We start from the raw sequence: 26,028 nt of genomic DNA on the forward strand, positions 1-26,028 counted from the left end.
TGACCAACCTCTTTGTGCAATTAGTATCTATAATTAGCAGATGTTGTTATCTTTTTTGATAAAAAAGTTTAATATTTTGCATGTGCCTAAGTTATTGCTCGATGCATGAGTAATGGCATGACAGGCATTCATGTTTTTGACGTTATTCTGTCGGCATTCAATGTTTGGGAGTTTTGACTATAGCCAGTACACCCATTTACATACATTTTTATATATATATATATATATATATATATATATATATATATATATATATATATATATATATATATATATAGAGAGAGAGAGAGAGAGAGAAAGAGGGAGAAAGATGTGTGTGTGTGTGTGTGTGTGTGTGTGTGTGTGTGTGTGTGTGTATGTGTACACTTTTCTAGATTTTCTGGATTCCTGGATTCCTGTACCTCACTGACATCACTCCAAGGTACTGCATCCTAGTACATTGTATAGAATAGCTTAGATTCACATGTTCAGTATTTCTGTTATTCTACGTACCTCAGCCTTCAGATGCTTCACATGCACTTACAGTAAAATGTCTGCAGTGTTAGACCTAGTGCCAGTGACTACTTCTGTGCACCTTTGTTTTTGTGACAGGAGTCTGGCAACACTTCGGTATGGAGGAGTCAGCAAACATCCCAGGATTGGTGAGTCAGCAAACACCTCAGTATGGGTGTGTCAGCAAACAGCCCAGGATGGGTGAGTCAGCAGACATCTCAGGATGGGTGAGTCAGCAATCACTTTAGTATGGGTGTGTCAGCAAATAACCCAGAATGGGTGAATTAGCAAACACCTCAGAATGGGTTGTCAGCAAACAGCCCTGGGTGGGTGAGTCAGCAAAGGCCACATAATCCATTAAAATCAAATCCGGGTCACTAGAAGTATAGTCATGGCTCCATCTTTGCGTGCCACAGAATCAGACACTGTTTAGCATTTTCACTAAGTACTAGAAGCACCCGTATTCATTCAAAACACTTTATTTATGTAACACCTGCATTTCAGATGTCTGTATCAAACCTGCTTTTTGTGTACTCTGATGTATATTTTGTACTGACAGAACATAATGATGGCACAAAAAATTAAACAGCCATGATGCTGATATATTCTTGTTTTATTTGTGTTAGGAGCCTACACACACACACACACACACACACACACACACACACACACACACACACACACACACACTCACAGACACACACAAATACACACATTTTGCTTTATACTACTATGTGTAATAATTTTTTTTCTTGGCTAGATATAACTATCAATGGTTGTGTTCATAAAATGCAAATATGTATACCTTACGTAGTTGTATGTTTCTAAATGTGAACACAACAAAGTTTCTTAATGACTGAAATGACACATTAGAGACATAAACAGTACATTCTTTAGGAGACGTCCCTTTGCACAGCCTTTGCCTGTATACCTTTCAGTTGTTGAGCTCTGAGGAAAGTGTCTATCATCTTTTCCTTCATTCAGTTTCCCAAAACAGTAATTAAAAACTAGTAATCACTTTTTCTTTCCTTCAGTTTATTTACTTTCTTCTGGCACCACACAAAGCACACTCCTTGTAATATCCTATTCACCCATTTCCTCAAAAGACTCATTATGGGTCACTTATGGGTAATTGATGTTGATTTAGAGAGGTAAAATGAATGCATTTCAAGTGCACTTTGGCAGTAAAGCAGCCTTGGAATGTGAAAAATATTATGAGTAATAGTTGTTAGTCAATGTGGATTAGCAATTAACAGTGACTTGACATCGGCTGAGGTTACCTAATGTATCCTCACCCTGTTTTGCTGATGACAATAGCTGGCAGCACAACAGACTCCTGAATTCCCTATCTTCATGACTGTATGGCTCTTGTAAGGTAAGTAGTTGATAAAACCCTGTTAGAAATAAAGATACCTGGTTATGACAATGAATCACTAGATAGATGTCTCTAACATCAGTCTCCATGTTCAAATCCCACCAGTACGACTGGATAATAACAGTCATATTAATCTCCATACAATTCCTAACAAACAGATGAAAAGCCCTTATTTTTCTAAAAGCAAAACTATGCTTCCTTAGTATTGTGTCAAATAAATTCATAAATCTTAAGTTTTCTGAAGGCAATTCATGCTGATAAAGTAGCTGGCAAACAAAGTCTGACTTTGACCTGTGCACCTTCCCTACCCTATGCTGTGATGCTATAAAACATGATAAACTAAACTATAGGAGACTGACGTTTAAAGGTTTACACAACAGAGTATGAGTAGTTTACGTACTGGTATAATGCAATCTTATTACAAATAACTTGTTTTGCTGATAAAAGTTAAGGATTAGCAATGCTATAGTGTGAAATCGGTTGTTTATACAGTGTCAGCACTAAGGGTATATGTGGCTTTGCCATATATCAGCATTATGACACCCTGACAGTTGGTTATATATGAGTAATTCTTAGTCCAGCAGACAAAAACAGTAAATGCTCAGGACCAGGCGCAATAGGTCAACATAACAGTCTCTGATGAACCAAGGCGTTGTAAGTATTGGTAAATACTGAAGAATCCTATCACAGAATCTCAGTCCCTGATTATTTGTTTATATGTGTGAAAAGGTTATACTGGGTAGGTATATGCATCATATACTTGTATGTTCTTGGGTCTAGTAGAACATAAACTTGTGTTAGATGCCCTCCACCCCCAAGTAATATGCGATTCCCTGGTTAATCTGTAGGATCACTGAGACTGTTTTCACATATAATGGCTGCAGATATCTGTTAGTGAAATATCCTTCTGTGCCTGTGCAACACAAAAAGCTGATTAAATGAAAACTGAACCCTGGTGATTTATTCACAAGGCTTGTTTGTTGCAAACTTCATCACAATGTAATGCAGTTACAGATGATATTGTGGTGTACTAAGTGCAGAATGCCTGAAATGTTCTTTTAGCAACACAGATGGGTAAAACAACTAACAAATACAGAGCAGGTTTCATTACAATATGGTATATTTCATTCAGAAAAAATATGAAGAGCTAATTGTAGTGCAGAGTGAAATTAAAAATGCATGTCTGTAAATTGCAGACTGTAAAATAAAGACCACAAACAGGGAAAACGTGACATGGACAAATGCAGATAATCCAAAAAGGCAAAACAGAAACAACAGTTTTGCAGGATTTCTCACCCTTAATTATACTCCCATGCTTGTAAAACCATGTTTAAAGAGCAAACTTTGGACAAACAAAACACACATGCCAACATTTCATAACCAGCTCTTAAAAAAAAAAAAGTTAAAACACATTTCAGTATATAACAAGCTTGTTTAATTTTTAATAAACACTCCCCTGAAAAATGCAATGAACTGCACCCAAAAGTGTCACAATCAACTACAATCAAAATTTCAATACACATAAAACAACAAGAAGTACAGCAAATCAAACTCGATTTGAATAATTTGGATAGCAACATTCATATCTTAGTGCATGCCTTTAATTAGCTTTCAATCATCCTAAATATTCCCACTTTATGATATATTGCAAAATATGGCATTCGTTAGTGAAGCCTTCTACTGTAATGCAAAATAAACAGAGAAAGAGGAAGAAATTAAAAGAAAACCAGTGTTTCCTTATGATAATTTTGAGTTGTAGAAACAAGTTTGTTGAATATAAAGTTTTGTGCTTTGTCTTCCATTGCATATTATGGACCTCCCTGTAGATTATTTTAGTAAGGAAAGTGGCACGTTTTGACAGTATTATGTTAATGATATAATGAATGCTAATGAATATTCTTTCTGTTGATTATTCGTTAGTGCGCAGTGTTAGTAAAAATAGCATAGTTTTAAAAGAGCAGTAAAGAAAGCAATTTTATACAACGCAATAGGTAGTTTAAGAGTGTTAGAGACTGACCAGGGGACTCTTACAAGCTGGGTGAAGTTAACACAGTGCAAAAAGCAAGTATTATATAAGAAGCAAGCTGCCTAGGTGGAAACAAGAAAAAATACACTGTTTGTTGTTTAATATGAATGTTGAAGTCTGAAATATCTCAGTCATACTATGCTATCCTTAACTTTCATGGTTCTTTTACTTATGAACATAATTAAAAGAAAATAAGCTGTATATTTAATTTATATTGTGTGTGTGTGTGTGTGTGTGTGTGTGTGTGTGTGTGTGTGTGTGTGTGTGTGTGTGTGTGTGTGTGCTTTCCATGAAAGTTATATATATGTGTGTGTGTGTGTGTGTGTGTGTGTGTGTGTGTGTGTGTGTGTGTGTGTGTGTGTGTGTGTGTATACATCCTTTCTCTCTCTCTCTCTCTCTGTCAATGCAAACAATGAAAAGGTATTTGTGCAGTCTCTCTCTGCATGGAACGCAACCTGCTTAATGATTTGCTCTTATAATATGGATAATGCTGCCACCTGCAGGCATTGTTTCATACTGCAGCATGCACGCTGACTGCAGCATTTACAGTAATTTTTTACTTGAGAGTGCAGGTAGACCCTAATGCACATGGCAAACACTGATAACTGTGCTTACATCTAGCTAGCTTGTTTGTGTTAGTTCCTAGCTCATATTGCTACTTAGTTAAAATAACATAATGTTTATTTATCCATTTTTAAAGGTCAGTGTACATATTTTAGATTCCGCATTCATCTAGAAATAAGTTTGCAGACCACAATATATGAGAAAAAAGTATCCTGAAATATGAGTCCATACAGTATAAAGTAAAATCAGTGGCACACTGTTTTGTTTTAGAATATGAATTTTAATATATATATATATATATATATATATATATATATATATATATATATAATTAATAAGAACAGCACAGTTAAGATGTTACCTATTTAATTTCTCAAATGTTTGAATTGTGAATGTTTACTGTGGATTGAATCAATAAAGGAAACCTGCTGTTTAGCATTGGCCAGTTAATCTTTTTATCATCACTAGAAAATCAATGGAATCTTGCAAAGGTAGTTAGACTCGAAAAAGTGTGAAATTCAAAGAATGGGAGAAAGTGAGTGATTTTTTTTTTATCACTTTCTTTCTCTTCTGAGTTTAGGAGGTTAACCACACACAGTATAAAACAGACATTTATTGCTACTGTAATACAATTCATGTGAACAAACTCTAGAGCACATATTACTACAATATAACTCTATATTGCCCAATATTTCTCCATGTGTTTTACCAGGCAGTTGTCAGCAAATGCAATGGTCATGCTGCTCTTAAAAAATAGGATTAATCTATTACAGATCCATTGTCAGACACTGGTTATCAAAATCTACAACACAGCTGTAAAACATGCAATTACTGTTGGCATAGGTCAAAGGAAACAATGGTTTGCTTTTTTATATTATTTGCCATGCCATATCATTTAAGAAATCATAACATTAAATACTGTGATCATGGTCTTCACATTTCCAGTTCAAATGTTGCACATCTGTCATTTCTGGCATGACACTATTGGCTGAAGCTACTACATTAATTCTTCCGGTACATCTGTGATGTTAGTGGACCACTGAACTAATCTCGCATAACAAATGTATCCTGATTGGGGAAATACATCCATTGTGAAGGTAAACACTATAATTACCAAAATCACATGCAGAAATGTTCAAATTGTACCATCATAACAACATTTTAGTACAGAATTAAGCCAGTGAACACATTCACTTATTACCAGGCATAATGACACATACAGAAGCAGGCCGTTAAATGAGCTGCCATTTACAATACACAAATATACTGGAGTTTATTTATGATAAGGAAATAATAGGCATAAAGTGAAGACTTTTTAGCTCTCAATATCATGTTGTAGAACTATTACGTACATGAAATAGCATCTGCATATAAAGTTTCTCCATTACATTTAGTAAAGCAACAAATTCAGACACGGTGAGGTCTTATTTCCTAGTCTGATTCCCCTCATTTCCTATACAAAATGGCAGCTTAGCACAAAGAATTAAGGCTATGTACTGCTAATGCGCTTCATCCTGGTGTGCGATAACCTCCGTCTCCATTTGCCTTCTGCGAGACTCTGAGCTGGCCACTTAACCAAATTAAGCTCACAAAGTGAAAATGGGCCTCGTCCTTATTAAGAAAACATATAAAAATGACTTTCTTTCTCTTCGTGCTGTATAAAGCACTTGAATTCCATAATGTTTGTCTTCAGGCCATCATATAACATTAAAGCTATTAGCTTTGTAGAAGATACGCTGCTTTTTCTTTGATGAATTCCTCTCATTTCAACTGCTCAGTCTTACAAGCTTGCAATCTACCTTTTATATTCAATGTAATAAGATAGTTCAGAGCAATCGTGTTTTACAGCAGCGAGCCTCACAGCATCATCCATATGGAGAAGAAGCCTCCATTTATATACACTGATCTATGTTAGATGATTGAGTTTTCAGAAACTCGAAATTCATACGGTCAACACCATATGATCAAGTTTTTGAAAACTCAAACATCAAAAAAAAACCTCCCGCAAAAATCTACCTTTTTTACATTTTTGCAAGGGGGCAGCCCCTTCTGTACCCCCCATGTGGGGATCTGTACCCCCCACACACCCTCTGCAAATTAAATATACCAACTCTGACATCACACTATAGTGAGGAAAAGGGTAAATTTCCAAATCCGAACTGTACAATCTCCATTCAAAGCTTCTTGTTTTCAAAAACTACTTAGAGGTCAGTAGGGACATAGTATATGGAACTATATATTCTTAACAGAAAGATCACATCAGACAAACCCAAACAAATTTTTATCAGGGAGGGGCTATTTGATTTTGGAAAGACATGTTAGCATTGTTCCTCACAAATGATTAACATACTTGTTAGCCAGCTAAGCATTCATCCTTTGACAAAAGGCAATTATTATACCCCTAACTCCCCCACCGCCTACACAAAAGACTACCATACCTGTCAGCCAATCTTAATGTGGACTCTATGAGAGTAGTGTGAATTAAAACACTTTGAAGGGGTGATAAATGTGGTAATTCTCTGTGATCTTTAAAATGTAACTTATTTGTGTCACAAAACAATGGTAAAAATATTTGCTTTACTATAAGAGGTTAAACACATCCTGTTTCAAAGGTCATACACCTTTCCTTCAACCTTATAATAATTTTCCAAGCTACAATTTGTATTATATTGAAATATCAGCCTCAGAAATACACAGTTTAGTGCATCTGTTGCTCTTAATAAAGTGTATGGAGATATTATGCAATATCGGCTGTGCACAAGGTTAGAGGGTCTGGTAAAAAGCATAGGATAAGAACATGGATGGATGAAAAAGAAACTATAAACAGACCAAAGACGTAGCCCTGTGGCATATGCCACACCAGTTTTAAAGGAACCAAAAAAAGGTCTAAGAGTAAATCATGTGAAAGAGCATTATATGTTGAATCATATAAGTAATCTTTAAATCACAGTAACGGTCCATGACCAAAATCTAGGTATTTAAGTTTTTTTTTAATATAGGTTTTCTTTACTCTGCCTTTCTCTTTCCTGCAGTCACCAGCCCATTCTTGCCCCTTGGAGCCAAAACCTATTATTGGAGACTACCATCCAGGAAGCCATCAGGGTTTCCGGTGATGGCCAAAGTCCTCACCATCACATGGCTGACATACAGATTGGCTTGGGTGAAGGCCTACCATACCTTCTCTCCATGATATGCATGGCCTTCTCAATGGCTCCTGGAAGGCTACTGCTTATCACAGCTTGGCAGAGGCAAGCACATATCCACAGCGGGTTCACTTCAGTTCACTGAACTTTCAATTCACTGACTTTCATTTCACTGACACCATTTCACTGAAATTCATTTCACTGAAACTTCATTTCACTGAAAGTTCATTTCACTGACAACTATTATTAGCAATAAAATGGAATATTCCCCCTTCCCCACTGTAGTGCGACCCTGGAGTTAGAATATATAGTTAGGGGGGTGTGTGGGGGGTGCAGCCCCCCACTTACTTTTCTTTTACTAAGCAATATTATATATAAATGTAAGAATATCATATGAAATGAAGTGGGGGGCTGCGACCCCCACACCCCCCGATGTGGGGGGCTCTGCCCCCCACACCCCCCTAACTATATATTCTAACTCAAGGGTCGCACTACAGTGGGGAAGCGGGCATATTCCATTTACTTTGTAATAATAGTTGTCAGTGAAATGAACTTTCAGTGAAATGGATTTCAGTGAAATGGTGTCAGTGAATTGAAAGTTCAGTGAATTGAAGTGAACCCATCCACAGCATATATTCTGTGTGCTGTACTACATTATTTATAGTGATAATTAATATCACAGCATATATTCTGTGTGCTGTACTACATTATTTATAGTGATAACTAATATCACAGCATATATTCTGTGTGCTGTACTACATTATTTATAGTGACAATTAATATCACAGCAGACTATATTCTGTGTGCTGTACTACATTATTTATAGTGATAATTAATATCACAGCAGACTATATTCTGTGTGCTGTACTACATTATTTATAGCGATAATTAATATCACAGCATATATTCTGTGTGCTGTACTACATTATTTATAGTGATAATTAATATCACAGCATATATTCTGTGTGCTGTACTACATTATTTATAGTGATAATTAATATCACAGCATATATTCTGTGTGCTGTACTACATTATTTATAGTGATAATTAATATCACAGCATATATACTGTGTGCTGTACTACATTATTTATAGTGATAATTAATATCACAGCATATATTCTGTGTGCTGTACTACATTATTTATAGTGATAATTAATATCACAGCATATATTATGTGTGCTGTACTACATTATTTATAGTGATAATTAATATCACAGCATATATTCTGTGTGCTGTACTACATTATTTATAGCGATAATTAATATCACAGCAGACTATATTCTGTGTGCTGTACTACATTATTTATAGTGATAATTAATATCACAGCATATATTCTGTGTGCTGTACTACATTATTTATAGTGATAATTAATATCACAGCATATATTCTGTGTGCTGTACTACATTATTTATAGTGATAATTAATATCACAGCATATATTCTGTGTGCTGTACTACATTATTTATAGTGATAATTAATATCACAGCATATATTCTGTGTGCTGTACTACATTATTTATAGCGATAATTAATATCACAGCAGACTATATTCTGTGTGCTGTACTACATTATTTATAGCGATAATTAATATCACAGCATATATTCTGTGTGCTGTACTACATTATTTATAGTGATAATTAATATCACAGCATATATTCTGTGTGCTGTACTACATTATTTATAGCGATAATTAATATCACAGCATATATTCTGTGTGCTGTACTACATTATTTATAGCGATAATTAATATCACAGCATATATTCTGTGTGCTGTACTACATTATTTATAGTGATAATTAATATCACAGCATATATTCTGTGTGCTGTACTACATTATTTATAGTGATAATTAATATCACAGCATATATTCTGTGTGCTGTACTACATTATTTATAGTGATAATTAATATCACAGCATATATTCTGTGTGCTGTACTACATTATTTATAGTGATAATTAATATCACAGCATATATTCTGTGTGCTGTACTACATTATTTATAGTGATAATTAATATCACAGCATATATTCTGTGTGCTGTACTACATTATTTATAGTGATAATTAATATCACAGCATATATTCTGTGTGCTGTACTACATTATTTATAGTGATAATTAATATCACAGCATATATTCTGTGTGCTGTACTACATTATTTATAGTGATAATTAATATCACAGCAGACTATATTCTGTGTGCTGTACTACATTATTTATAGTGATAATTAATATCACAGCATATATTCTGTGTGCTGTACTACATTATTTATAGTGATAATTAATATCACAGCATATATTCTGTGTGCTGTACTACATTATTTATAGTGATAATTAATATCACAGCATATATTCTGTGTGCTGTACTACATTATTTATAGTGATAATTAATATCACAGCATATATTCTGTGTGCTGTACTACATTATTTATAGTGATAATTAATATCACAGCATATATTCTGTGTGCTGTACTACATTATTTATAGTGATAATTAATATCACAGCATATATTCTGTGTGCTGTACTACATTATTTATAGTGATAATTAATATCACAGCATATATTCTGTGTGCTGTACTACATTATTTATAGTGATAATTAATATCACAGCATATATTCTGTGTGCTGTACTACATTATTTATAGTGATAATTAATATCACAGCATATATTCTGTGTGCTGTACTACATTATTTATAGTGATAATTAATATCACAGCATATATTCTGTGTGCTGTACTACATTATTTATAGTGATAATTAATATCACAGCAGACTATATTCTGTGTGCTGTACTACATTATTTATAGTGATAATTAATATCACAGCATATATTCTGTGTGCTGTACTACATTATTTATAGTGATAATTAATATCACAGCAGACTATATTCTGTGTGCTGTACTACATTATTTATAGTGATAATTAATATCACAGCATATATTCTGTGTGCTGTACTACATTATTTATAGTGATAATTAATATCACAGCATATATTCTGTGTGCTGTACTACATTATTTATAGTGATAATTAATATCACAGCATATATTCTGTGTGCTGTACTACATTATTTATAGTGATAATTAATATCACAGCATATATTCTGTGTGCTGTACTACATTATTTATAGTGATAATTAATATCACAGCATATATTCTGTGTGCTGTACTACATTATTTATAGTGATAATTAATATCACAGCATATATTCTGTGTGCTGTACTACATTATTTATAGTGATAATTAATATCACAGCATATATTCTGTGTGCTGTACTACATTATTTATAGTGATAATTAATATCACAGCATATATTCTGTGTGCTGTACTACATTATTTATAGTGATAATTAATATCACAGCATATATTCTGTGTGCTGTACTACATTATTTATAGTGATAATTAATATCACAGCATATATTCTGTGTGCTGTACTACATTATTTATAGTGATAATTAATATCACAGCATATATTCTGTGTGCTGTACTACATTATTTATAGTGATAATTAATATCACAGCATATATTCTGTGTGCTGTACTACATTATTTATAGTGATAATTAATATCACAGCAGACTATATTCTGTGTGCTGTACTACATTATTTATAGTGATAATTAATATCACAGCATATATTCTGTGTGCTGTACTACATTATTTATAGTGATAATTAATATCACAGCATATATTCTGTGTGCTGTACTACATTATTTATAGTGATAATTAATATCACAGCATATATTCTGTGTGCTGTACTACATTATTTATAGTGATAATTAATATCACAGCATATATTCTGTGTGCTGTACTACATTATTTATAGTGATAATTAATATCACAGCATATATTCTGTGTGCTGTACTACATTATTTATAGTGATAATTAATATCACAGCATATATTCTGTGTGCTGTACTACATTATTTATAGTGATAATTAATATCACAGCATATATTCTGTGTGCTGTACTACATTATTTATAGTGATAATTAATATCACAGCAGACTATATTCTGTGTGCTGTACTACATTATTTATAGTGATAATTAATATCACAGCATATATTCTGTGTGCTGTACTACATTATTTATAGTGATAATTAATATCACAGCATATATTCTGTGTGCTGTACTACATTATTTATAGTGATAATTAATATCACAGCATATATTCTGTGTGCTGTACTACATTATTTATAGTGATAATTAATATCACAGCATATATTCTGTGTGCTGTACTACATTATTTATAGTGATAATTAATATCACAGCATATATTCTGTGTGCTGTACTACATTATTTATAGTGATAATTAATATCACAGCATATATTCTGTGTGCTGTACTACATTATTTATAGTGATAATTAATATCACAGCATATATTCTGTGTGCTGTACTACATTATTTATAGTGATAATTAATATCACAGCATATATTCTGTGTGCTGTACTACATTATTTATAGTGATAATTAATATCACAGCATATATTCTGTGTGCTGTACTACATTATTTATAGTGATAATTAATATCACAGCATATATTCTGTGTGCTGTACTACATTATTTATAGTGATAATTAATATCACAGCATATATTCTGTGTGCTGTACTACATTATTTATAGTGATAATTAATATCACAGCATATATTCTGTGTGCTGTACTACATTATTTATAGTGATAATTAATATCACAGCATATATTCTGTGTGCTGTACTACATTATTTATAGTGATAATTAATATCACAGCATATATTCTGTGTGCTGTACTACATTATTTATAGTGATAATTAATATCACAGCATATATTCTGTGTGCTGTACTACATTATTTATAGTGATAATTAATATCACAGCATATATTCTGTGTGCTGTACTACATTATTTATAGTGATAATTAATATCACAGCATATATTCTGTGTGCTGTACTACATTATTTATAGTGATAATTAATATCACAGCATATATTCTGTGTGCTGTACTACATTATTTATAGTGATAATTAATATCACAGCATATATTCTGTGTGCTGTACTACATTATTTATAGTGATAATTAATATCACAGCATATATTCTGTGTGCTGTACTACATTATTTATAGTGATAATTAATATCACAGCATATATTCTGTGTGCTGTACTACATTATTTATAGTGATAATTAATATCACAGCATATATTCTGTGTGCTGTACTACATTATTTATAGTGATAATTAATATCACAGCATATATTCTGTGTGCTGTACTACATTATTTATAGTGATAATTAATATCACAGCATATATTCTGTGTGCTGTACTACATTATTTATAGTGATAATTAATATCACAGCATATATTCTGTGTGCTGTACTACATTATTTATAGTGATAATTAATATCACAGCATATATTCTGTGTGCTGTACTACATTATTTATAGTGATAATTAATATCACAGCATATATTCTGTGTGCTGTACTACATTATTTATAGTGATAATTAATATCACAGCATATATTCTGTGTGCTGTACTACATTATTTATAGTGATAATTAATATCACAGCATATATTCTGTGTGCTGTACTACATTATTTATAGTGATAATTAATATCACAGCATATATTCTGTGTGCTGTACTACATTATTTATAGTGATAATTAATATCACAGCATATATTCTGTGTGCTGTACTACATTATTTATAGTGATAATTAATATCACAGCATATATTCTGTGTGCTGTACTACATTATTTATAGTGATAATTAATATCACAGCATATATTCTGTGTGCTGTACTACATTATTTATAGTGATAATTAATATCACAGCATATATTCTGTGTGCTGTACTACATTATTTATAGTGATAATTAATATCACAGCAGACTATATTCTGTGTGCTGTACTACATTATTTATAGTGATAATTAATATCACAGCATATATTCTGTGTGCTGTACTACATTATTTATAGTGATAATTAATATCACAGCATATATTCTGTGTGCTGTACTACATTATTTATAGTGATAATTAATATCACAGCATATATTCTGTGTGCTGTACTACATTATTTATAGTGATAATTAATATCACAGCATATATTCTGTGTGCTGTACTACATTATTTATAGTGATAATTAATATCACAGCAGACTATATTCTGTGTGCTGTACTACATTATTTATAGTGATAATTAATATCACAGCATATATTCTGTGTGCTGTACTACATTATTTATAGTGATAATTAATATCACAGCATATATTCTGTGTGCTGTACTACATTATTTATAGTGATAATTAATATCACAGCATATATTCTGTGTGCTGTACTACATTATTTATAGTGATAATTAATATCACAGCATATATTCTGTGTGCTGTACTACATTATTTATAGTGATAATTAATATCACAGCATATATTCTGTGTGCTGTACTACATTATTTATAGTGATAATTAATATCACAGCATATATTCTGTGTGCTGTACTACATTATTTATAGTGATAATTAATATCACAGCAGACTATATTCTGTGTGCTGTACTACATTATTTATAGTGATAATTAATATCACAGCAGACTATATTCTGTGTGCTGTACTACATTATTTATAGTGATAATTAATATCACAGCATATATTCTGTGTGCTGTACTACATTATTTATAGTGATAATTAATATCACAGCATATATTCTGTGTGCTGTACTACATTATTTATAGTGATAATTAATATCACAGCATATATTCTGTGTGCTGTACTACATTATTTATAGTGATAATTAATATCACAGCAGACTATATTCTGTGTGCTGTACTACATTATTTATAGTGATAATTAATATCACAGCATATATTCTGTGTGCTGTACTACATTATTTATAGTGATAATTAATATCACAGCATATATTCTGTGTGCTGTACTACATTATTTATAGTGATAATTAATATCACAGCATATATTCTGTGTGCTGTACTACATTATTTATAGTGATAATTAATATCACAGCAGACTATATTCTGTGTGCTGTACTACATTATTTATAGTGATAATTAATATCACAGCATATATTCTGTGTGCTGTACTACATTATTTATAGTGATAATTAATATCACAGCATATATTCTGTGTGCTGTACTACATTATTTATAGTGATAATTAATATCACAGCATATATTCTGTGTGCTGTACTACATTATTTATAGTGATAATTAATATCACAGCATATATTCTGTGTGCTGTACTACATTATTTATAGTGATAATTAATATCACAGCATATATTCTGTGTGCTGTACTACATTATTTATAGTGATAATTAATATCACAGCATATATTCTGTGTGCTGTACTACATTATTTATAGTGATAATTAATATCACAGCATATATTCTGTGTGCTGTACTACATTATTTATAGTGATAATTAATATCACAGCATATATTCTGTGTGCTGTACTACATTATTTATAGTGATAATTAATATCACAGCATATATTCTGTGTGCTGTACTACATTATTTATAGTGATAATTAATATCACAGCATATATTCTGTGTGCTGTACTACATTATTTATAGTGATAATTAATATCACAGCATATATTCTGTGTGCTGTACTACATTATTTATAGTGATAATTAATATCACAGCATATATTCTGTGTGCTGTACTACATTATTTATAGTGATAATTAATATCACAGCATATATTCTGTGTGCTGTACTACATTATTTATAGTGATAATTAATATCACAGCATATATTCTGTGTGCTGTACTACATTATTTATAGTGATAATTAATATCACAGCATATATTCTGTGTGCTGTACTACATTATTTATAGTGATAATTAATATCACAGCATATATTCTGTGTGCTGTACTACATTATTTATAGTGATAATTAATATCACAGCAGACTATATTCTGTGTGCTGTACTACATTATTTATAGTGATAATTAATATCACAGCATATATTCTGTGTGCTGTACTACATTATTTATAGTGATAATTAATATCACAGCATATATTCTGTGTGCTGTACTACATTATTTATAGTGATAATTAATATCACAGCATATATTCTGTGTGCTGTACTACATTATTTATAGTGATAATTAATATCACAGCATATATTCTGTGTGCTGTACTACATTATTTATAGTGATAATTAATATCACAGCATATATTCTGTGTGCTGTACTACATTATTTATAGTGATAATTAATATCACAGCATATATTCTGTGTGCTGTACTACATTATTTATAGTGATAATTAATATCACAGCAGACTATATTCTGTGTGCTGTACTACATTATTTATAGTGATAATTAATATCACAGCATATATTCTGTGTGCTGTACTACATTATTTATAGTGATAATTAATATCACAGCATATATTCTGTGTGCTGTACTACATTATTTATAGTGATAATTAATATCACAGCATATATTCTGTGTGCTGTACTACATTATTTATAGTGATAATTAATATCACAGCATATATTCTGTGTGCTGTACTACATTATTTATAGTGATAATTAATATCACAGCAGACTATATTCTGTGTGCTGTACTACATTATTTATAGTGATAATTAATATCACAGCATATATTCTGTGTGCTGTACTACATTATTTATAGTGATAATTAATATCACAGCATATATTCTGTGTGCTGTACTACATTATTTATAGTGATAATTAATATCACAGCATATATTCTGTGTGCTGTACTACATTATTTATAGTGATAATTAATATCACAGCAGACTATATTCTGTGTGCTGTACTACATTATTTATAGTGATAATTAATATCACAGCATATATTCTGTGTGCTGTACTACATTATTTATAGTGATAATTAATATCACAGCATATATTCTGTGTGCTGTACTACATTATTTATAGTGATAATTAATATCACAGCATATATTCTGTGTGCTGTACTACATTATTTATAGTGATAATTAATATCACAGCAGACTATATTCTGTGTGCTGTACTACATTATTTATAGTGATAATTAATATCACAGCATATATTCTGTGTGCTGTACTACATTATTTATAGTGATAATTAATATCACAGCATATATTCTGTGTGCTGTACTACATTATTTATAGTGATAATTAATATCACAGCATATATTCTGTGTGCTGTACTACATTATTTATAGTGATAATTAATATCACAGCATATATTCTGTGTGCTGTACTACATTATTTATAGTGATAATTAATATCACAGCATATATTCTGTGTGCTGTACTACATTATTTATAGTGATAATTAATATCACAGCATATATTCTGTGTGCTGTACTACATTATTTATAGTGATAATTAATATCACAGCATATATTCTGTGTGCTGTACTACATTATTTATAGTGATAATTAATATCACAGCATATATTCTGTGTGCTGTACTACATTATTTATAGTGATAATTAATATCACAGCATATATTCTGTGTGCTGTACTACATTATTTATAGTGATAATTAATATCACAGCATATATTCTGTGTGCTGTACTACATTATTTATAGTGATAATTAATATCACAGCATATATTCTGTGTGCTGTACTACATTATTTATAGTGATAATTAATATCACAGCATATATTCTGTGTGCTGTACTACATTATTTATAGTGATAATTAATATCACAGCATATATTCTGTGTGCTGTACTACATTATTTATAGTGATAATTAATATCACAGCATATATTCTGTGTGCTGTACTACATTATTTATAGTGATAATTAATATCACAGCATATATTCTGTGTGCTGTACTACATTATTTATAGTGATAATTAATATCACAGCAGACTATATTCTGTGTGCTGTACTACATTATTTATAGTGATAATTAATATCACAGCATATATTCTGTGTGCTGTACTACATTATTTATAGTGATAATTAATATCACAGCATATATTCTGTGTGCTGTACTACATTATTTATAGTGATAATTAATATCACAGCATATATTCTGTGTGCTGTACTACATTATTTATAGTGATAATTAATATCACAGCAGACTATATTCTGTGTGCTGTACTACATTATTTATAGTGATAATTAATATCACAGCATATATTCTGTGTGCTGTACTACATTATTTATAGTGATAATTAATATCACAGCATATATTCTGTGTGCTGTACTACATTATTTATAGTGATAATTAATATCACAGCATATATTCTGTGTGCTGTACTACATTATTTATAGTGATAATTAATATCACAGCATATATTCTGTGTGCTGTACTACATTATTTATAGTGATAATTAATATCACAGCAGACTATATTCTGTGTGCTGTACTACATTATTTATAGTGATAATTAATATCACAGCATATATTCTGTGTGCTGTACTACATTATTTATAGTGATAATTAATATCACAGCATATATTCTGTGTGCTGTACTACATTATTTATAGTGATAATTAATATCACAGCAGACTATATTCTGTGTGCTGTACTACATTATTTATAGTGATAATTAATATCACAGCATATATTCTGTGTGCTGTACTACATTATTTATAGTGATAATTAATATCACAGCATATATTCTGTGTGCTGTACTACATTATTTATAGTGATAATTAATATCACAGCATATATTCTGTGTGCTGTACTACATTATTTATAGTGATAATTAATATCACAGCATATATTCTGTGTGCTGTACTACATTATTTATAGTGATAATTAATATCACAGCATATATTCTGTGTGCTGTACTACATTATTTATAGTGATAATTAATATCACAGCATATATTCTGTGTGCTGTACTACATTATTTATAGTGATAATTAATATCACAGCATATATTCTGTGTGCTGTACTACATTATTTATAGTGATAATTAATATCACAGCAGACTATATTCTGTGTGCTGTACTACATTATTTATAGTGATAATTAATATCACAGCATATATTCTGTGTGCTGTACTACATTATTTATAGTGATAATTAATATCACAGCATATATTCTGTGTGCTGTACTACATTATTTATAGTGATAATTAATATCACAGCATATATTCTGTGTGCTGTACTACATTATTTATAGTGATAATTAATATCACAGCATATATTCTGTGTGCTGTACTACATTATTTATAGTGATAATTAATATCACAGCATATATTCTGTGTGCTGTACTACATTATTTATAGTGATAATTAATATCACAGCATATATTCTGTGTGCTGTACTACATTATTTATAGTGATAATTAATATCACAGCAGACTATATTCTGTGTGCTGTACTACATTATTTATAGTGATAATTAATATCACAGCATATATTCTGTGTGCTGTACTACATTATTTATAGTGATAATTAATATCACAGCATATATTCTGTGTGCTGTACTACATTATTTATAGTGATAATTAATATCACAGCATATATTCTGTGTGCTGTACTACATTATTTATAGTGATAATTAATATCACAGCATATATTCTGTGTGCTGTACTACATTATTTATAGTGATAATTAATATCACAGCATATATTCTGTGTGCTGTACTACATTATTTATAGTGATAATTAATATCACAGCATATATTCTGTGTGCTGTACTACATTATTTATAGTGATAATTAATATCACAGCAGACTATATTCTGTGTGCTGTACTACATTATTTATAGTGATAATTAATATCACAGCATATATTCTGTGTGCTGTACTACATTATTTATAGTGATAATTAATATCACAGCATATATTCTGTGTGCTGTACTACATTATTTATAGTGATAATTAATATCACAGCATATATTCTGTGTGCTGTACTACATTATTTATAGTGATAATTAATATCACAGCATATATTCTGTGTGCTGTACTACATTATTTATAGTGATAATTAATATCACAGCATATATTCTGTGTGCTGTACTACATTATTTATAGTGATAATTAATATCACAGCATATATTCTGTGTGCTGTACTACATTATTTATAGTGATAATTAATATCACAGCATATATTCTGTGTGCTGTACTACATTATTTATAGTGATAATTAATATCACAGCATATATTCTGTGTGCTGTACTACATTATTTATAGTGATAATTAATATCACAGCATATATTCTGTGTGCTGTACTACATTATTTATAGTGATAATTAATATCACAGCATATATTCTGTGTGCTGTACTACATTATTTATAGTGATAATTAATATCACAGCATATATTCTGTGTGCTGTACTACATTATTTATAGTGATAATTAATATCACAGCATATATTCTGTGTGCTGTACTACATTATTTATAGTGATAATTAATATCACAGCATATATTCTGTGTGCTGTACTACATTATTTATAGTGATAATTAATATCACAGCATATATTCTGTGTGCTGTACTACATTATTTATAGTGATAATTAATATCACAGCATATATTCTGTGTGCTGTACTACATTATTTATAGTGATAATTAATATCACAGCATATATTCTGTGTGCTGTACTACATTATTTATAGTGATAATTAATATCACAGCAGACTATATTCTGTGTGCTGTACTACATTATTTATAGTGATAATTAATATCACAGCATATATTCTGTGTGCTGTACTACATTATTTATAGTGATAATTAATATCACAGCATATATTCTGTGTGCTGTACTACATTATTTATAGTGATAATTAATATCACAGCATATATTCTGTGTGCTGTACTACATTATTTATAGTGATAATTAATATCACAGCATATATTCTGTGTGCTGTACTACATTATTTATAGTGATAATTAATATCACAGCATATATTCTGTGTGCTGTACTACATTATTTATAGTGATAATTAATATCACAGCATATATTCTGTGTGCTGTACTACATTATTTATAGTGATAATTAATATCACAGCATATATTCTGTGTGCTGTACTACATTATTTATAGTGATAATTAATATCACAGCAGACTATATTCTGTGTGCTGTACTACATTATTTATAGTGATAATTAATATCACAGCATATATTCTGTGTGCTGTACTACATTATTTATAGTGATAATTAATATCACAGCATATATTCTGTGTGCTGTACTACATTATTTATAGTGATAATTAATATCACAGCATATATTCTGTGTGCTGTACTACATTATTTATAGTGATAATTAATATCACAGCAGACTATATTCTGTGTGCTGTACTACATTATTTATAGTGATAATTAATATCACAGCATATATTCTGTGTGCTGTACTACATTATTTATAGTGATAATTAATATCACAGCATATATTCTGTGTGCTGTACTACATTATTTATAGTGATAATTAATATCACAGCATATATTCTGTGTGCTGTACTACATTATTTATAGTGATAATTAATATCACAGCATATATTCTGTGTGCTGTACTACATTATTTATAGTGATAATTAATATCACAGCATATATTCTGTGTGCTGTACTACATTATTTATAGTGATAATTAATATCACAGCATATATTCTGTGTGCTGTACTACATTATTTATAGTGATAATTAATATCACAGCATATATTCTGTGTGCTGTACTACATTATTTATAGTGATAATTAATATCACAGCATATATTCTGTGTGCTGTACTACATTATTTATAGTGATAATTAATATCACAGCATATATTCTGTGTGCTGTACTACATTATTTATAGTGATAATTAATATCACAGCATATATTCTGTGTGCTGTACTACATTATTTATAGTGATAATTAATATCACAGCATATATTCTGTGTGCTGTACTACATTATTTATAGTGATAATTAATATCACAGCATATATTCTGTGTGCTGTACTACATTATTTATAGTGATAATTAATATCACAGCATATATTCTGTGTGCTGTACTACATTATTTATAGTGATAATTAATATCACAGCATATATTCTGTGTGCTGTACTACATTATTTATAGTGATAATTAATATCACAGCATATATTCTGTGTGCTGTACTACATTATTTATAGTGATAATTAATATCACAGCATATATTCTGTGTGCTGTACTACATTATTTATAGTGATAATTAATATCACAGCAGACTATATTCTGTGTGCTGTACTACATTATTTATAGTGATAATTAATATCACAGCATATATTCTGTGTGCTGTACTACATTATTTATAGTGATAATTAATATCACAGCATATATTCTGTGTGCTGTACTACATTATTTATAGTGATAATTAATATCACAGCATATATTCTGTGTGCTGTACTACATTATTTATAGTGATAATTAATATCACAGCATATATTCTGTGTGCTGTACTACATTATTTATAGTGATAATTAATATCACAGCATATATTCTGTGTGCTGTACTACATTATTTATAGTGATAATTAATATCACAGCATATATTCTGTGTGCTGTACTACATTATTTATAGTGATAATTAATATCACAGCATATATTCTGTGTGCTGTACTACATTATTTATAGTGATAATTAATATCACAGCATATATTCTGTGTGCTGTACTACATTATTTATAGTGATAATTAATATCACAGCATATATTCTGTGTGCTGTACTACATTATTTATAGTGATAATTAATATCACAGCATATATTCTGTGTGCTGTACTACATTATTTATAGTGATAATTAATATCACAGCATATATTCTGTGTGCTGTACTACATTATTTATAGTGATAATTAATATCACAGCATATATTCTGTGTGCTGTACTACATTATTTATAGTGATAATTAATATCACAGCATATATTCTGTGTGCTGTACTACATTATTTATAGTGATAATTAATATCACAGCATATATTCTGTGTGCTGTACTACATTATTTATAGTGATAATTAATATCACAGCATATATTCTGTGTGCTGTACTACATTATTTATAGTGATAATTAATATCACAGCATATATTCTGTGTGCTGTACTACATTATTTATAGTGATAATTAATATCACAGCATATATTCTGTGTGCTGTACTACATTATTTATAGTGATAATTAATATCACAGCATATATTCTGTGTGCTGTACTACATTATTTATAGTGATAATTAATATCACAGCATATATTCTGTGTGCTGTACTACATTATTTATAGTGATAATTAATATCACAGCATATATTCTGTGTGCTGTACTACATTATTTATAGTGATAATTAATATCACAGCATATATTCTGTGTGCTGTACTACATTATTTATAGTGATAATTAATATCACAGCATATATTCTGTGTGCTGTACTACATTATTTATAGTGATAATTAATATCACAGCATATATTCTGTGTGCTGTACTACATTATTTATAGTGATAATTAATATCACAGCATATATTCTGTGTGCTGTACTACATTATTTATAGTGATAATTAATATCACAGCATATATTCTGTGTGCTGTACTACATTATTTATAGTGATAATTAATATCACAGCATATATTCTGTGTGCTGTACTACATTATTTATAGTGATAATTAATATCACAGCATATATTCTGTGTGCTGTACTACATTATTTATAGTGATAATTAATATCACAGCATATATTCTGTGTGCTGTACTACATTATTTATAGTGATAATTAATATCACAGCATATATTCTGTGTGCTGTACTACATTATTTATAGTGATAATTAATATCACAGCATATATTCTGTGTGCTGTACTACATTATTTATAGTGATAATTAATATCACAGCATATATTCTGTGTGCTGTACTACATTATTTATAGTGATAATTAATATCACAGCATATATTCTGTGTGCTGTACTACATTATTTATAGTGATAATTAATATCACAGCATATATTCTGTGTGCTGTACTACATTATTTATAGTGATAATTAATATCACAGCATATATTCTGTGTGCTGTACTACATTATTTATAGTGATAATTAATATCACAGCATATATTCTGTGTGCTGTACTACATTATTTATAGTGATAATTAATATCACAGCATATATTCTGTGTGCTGTACTACATTATTTATAGTGATAATTAATATCACAGCAGACTATATTCTGTGTGCTGTACTACATTATTTATAGTGATAATTAATATCACAGCATATATTCTGTGTGCTGTACTACATTATTTATAGTGATAATTAATATCACAGCATATATTCTGTGTGCTGTACTACATTATTTATAGTGATAATTAATATCACAGCATATATTCTGTGTGCTGTACTACATTATTTATAGTGATAATTAATATCACAGCATATATTCTGTGTGCTGTACTACATTATTTATAGTGATAATTAATATCACAGCAGACTATATTCTGTGTGCTGTACTACATTATTTATAGTGATAATTAATATCACAGCATATATTCTGTGTGCTGTACTACATTATTTATAGTGATAATTAATATCACAGCATATATTCTGTGTGCTGTACTACATTATTTATAGTGATAATTAATATCACAGCATATATTCTGTGTGCTGTACTACATTATTTATAGTGATAATTAATATCACAGCAGACTATATTCTGTGTGCTGTACTACATTATTTATAGTGATAATTAATATCACAGCAGACTATATTCTGTGTGCTGTACTACATTATTTATAGTGATAATTAATATCACAGCAGACTATATTCTGTGTGCTGTACTACATTATTTATAGTGATAATTAATATCACAGCATATATTCTGTGTGCTGTACTACATTATTTATAGTGATAATTAATATCACAGCATATATTCTGTGTGCTGTACTACATTATTTATAGTGATAATTAATATCACAGCAGACTATATTCTGTGTGCTGTACTACATTATTTATAGTGATAATTAATATCACAGCATATATTCTGTGTGCTGTACTACATTATTTATAGTGATAATTAATATCACAGCATATATTCTGTGTGCTGTACTACATTATTTATAGTGATAATTAATATCACAGCAGACTATATTCTGTGTGCTGTACTACATTATTTATAGTGATAATTAATATCACAGCATATATTCTGTGTGCTGTACTACATTATTTATAGTGATAATTAATATCACAGCATATATTCTGTGTGCTGTACTACATTATTTATAGTGATAATTAATATCACAGCATATATTCTGTGTGCTGTACTACATTATTTATAGTGATAATTAATATCACAGCATATATTCTGTGTGCTGTACTACATTATTTATAGTGATAATTAATATCACAGCATATATTCTGTGTGCTGTACTACATTATTTATAGTGATAATTAATATCACAGCATATATTCTGTGTGCTGTACTACATTATTTATAGTGATAATTAATATCACAGCATATATTCTGTGTGCTGTACTACATTATTTATAGTGATAATTAATATCACAGCATATATTCTGTGTGCTGTACTACATTATTTATAGTGATAATTAATATCACAGCATATATTCTGTGTGCTGTACTACATTATTTATAGTGATAATTAATATCACAGCATATATTCTGTGTGCTGTACTACATTATTTATAGTGATAATTAATATCACAGCATATATTCTGTGTGCTGTACTACATTATTTATAGTGATAATTAATATCACAGCATATATTCTGTGTGCTGTACTACATTATTTATAGTGATAATTAATATCACAGCATATATTCTGTGTGCTGTACTACATTATTTATAGTGATAATTAATATCACAGCATATATTCTGTGTGCTGTACTACATTATTTATAGTGATAATTAATATCACAGCATATATTCTGTGTGCTGTACTACATTATTTATAGTGATAATTAATATCACAGCATATATTCTGTGTGCTGTACTACATTATTTATAGTGATAATTAATATCACAGCATATATTCTGTGTGCTGTACTACATTATTTATAGTGATAATTAATATCACAGCAGACTATATTCTGTGTGCTGTACTACATTATTTATAGTGATAATTAATATCACAGCATATATTCTGTGTGCTGTACTACATTATTTATAGTGATAATTAATATCACAGCATATATTCTGTGTGCTGTACTACATTATTTATAGTGATAATTAATATCACAGCATATATTCTGTGTGCTGTACTACATTATTTATAGTGATAATTAATATCACAGCATATATTCTGTGTGCTGTACTACATTATTTATAGTGATAATTAATATCACAGCAGACTATATTCTGTGTGCTGTACTACATTATTTATAGCGATAATTAATATCACAGCATATATTCTGTGTGCTGTACTACATTATTTATAGTGATAATTAATATCACAGCATATATTCTGTGTGCTGTACTACATTATTTATAGTGATAATTAATATCACAGCATATATTCTGTGTGCTGTACTACATTATTTATAGTGATAATTAATATCACAGCATATATTCTGTGTGCTGTACTACATTATT

This window comes from Protopterus annectens, chromosome 8.part0 (assembly GCF_019279795.1).
Source record: "Protopterus annectens isolate FY-2018-M chromosome 8.part0, PAN1.0, whole genome shotgun sequence".
Taxonomy (NCBI): domain Eukaryota; kingdom Metazoa; phylum Chordata; order Ceratodontiformes; family Protopteridae; genus Protopterus; species Protopterus annectens.